Source organism: Eriocheir sinensis, chromosome 21 (assembly GCF_024679095.1).
Source record: "Eriocheir sinensis breed Jianghai 21 chromosome 21, ASM2467909v1, whole genome shotgun sequence".
Classification (NCBI taxonomy): domain Eukaryota; kingdom Metazoa; phylum Arthropoda; class Malacostraca; order Decapoda; family Varunidae; genus Eriocheir; species Eriocheir sinensis.
In genome coordinates, this window is record NC_066529.1 from 9,257,393 (window position 1) to 9,258,683 (window position 1,291).

The window sequence follows — 1,291 nt, forward strand, 5'->3', positions numbered from 1 at the left end:
CGTGGGGGAGGCCCAGGACGAGCCCGCCAACCCACTGCTGCCCGAAAACCCGGGGGTCGCCTGTAACTAAGACTGCTTCTTCCCTCCTTCAGCAGCCGGCAGTTCTCCCTTCGTCCCGCCCAACATTCTTCACATTGCCAGCCAGCCATTACCTTTCAGTGATAGACTCAAGGAAATTTGCGTGCCGGATTATCCCCCCGGTACAGTAGACTCAAGGAAAATTGCGTGCAGGACCCTCCCTCCAGCACAGTAGACTCAAGGAAAATTGCGTGCAGGATCCTTCCTCCAGCACAGTAGACTCAAGGAAAATTGCGTGCAGGATCCTCCCTCCAGCACAGTAGACTCAAGGAAAATTGCGTGCAGGATCCTCCCTCCAGCACAGTAGACTCAAGGAAAATTGCGTGCAGGATCCTCCCTCCAGCACAGTAGACTCAAGGAAAATTGCGTGCAGGATCCTCCCTCCAAGCACAGTAGACTCAAGGAAAATTGCGTGCAGGATCCTCCCTCCAGCACAGTAGACTCAAGGAAAATTGCGTGCAGGATCCTCCCTCCAAGCACAGTAGACTCAAGCAAAATTGCGTGCAGGAACCTCACCCCAGCACAGTAGACTCAAGGAAAATTGCGTGCAGGATCCTCCCTCCAGCACAGTAGACTCAAGGAAAATTGCGTGCAGGACCCTCCCTCCAGCACAGTAGACTCAAGGAAAATTGCGTGCAGGATCCTCCCTCCAAGCACAGTAGACTCAAGGAAAATTGCGTGCAGGATCCTCCCTCCAAGCACAGTAGACTCAAGGAAAATTGCGTGCAGGATCCTCCCTCCAGCACAGTAGACTCAAGGAAAATTGCGTGCAGGATCCTCCCTCCAGCACAGTAGACTCAAGGAAAATTGCGTGCAGGACCCTCCCTCCAGCACAGTAGACTCAAGGAAAATTGCGTGCAGGATCCTCCCTCCAGCACAGTAGACTCAAGGAAAATTGCGTGCAGGATCCTCCCTCCAGCACAGTAGACTCAAGGAAAATTGCGTGCAGGAACCTCCCTCCAGCACAGTAGACTCAAGGAAAATTGCGTGCAGGATCCTCCTCCAGCACAGTAGACTCAAGGAAATTGCGTGCAGGATCCTCCTCCAAGCACAGTAGACTCAAGGAAAATTGCGTGCAGGACCCTCCCTCCAGCACAGTAGACTCAAGGAAAATTGCGTGCAGGACCCTCCCTCCAAGCACAGTAGACTCAAGGAACATTGCGTGCAGGATCCTCCCTCCAGCACAGTAGACTCAAGGAAAATTGCGTGCAGG

General features: G+C 53.4%; 1 long non-coding RNA gene across 2 annotated transcripts in view; it reads right to left on the reverse strand.

Annotated features, from left to right (window-relative positions):
• Window positions 1-1,082, reverse strand: part of LOC127001827 (uncharacterized) — a 1,348-nt gene extending 266 nt beyond the window's left edge. The window contains exons 1-3 of one of the 2 annotated variants that reach the window (XR_007755472.1): window positions 1,032-1,082; window positions 590-766; window positions 1-544 (exon numbers count right to left, since the gene is read on the reverse strand). The exon at window positions 1-544 is cut by the window's left edge and continues 266 nt beyond it. This is a non-coding gene — a long non-coding RNA (uncharacterized LOC127001827). The remainder of the gene's footprint in view (window positions 545-589; window positions 767-1,031) is intronic. The other variant, XR_007755473.1, reaches the window with a different exon arrangement.
• Between the last annotated feature and the right edge of the window lie 209 nt (window positions 1,083-1,291).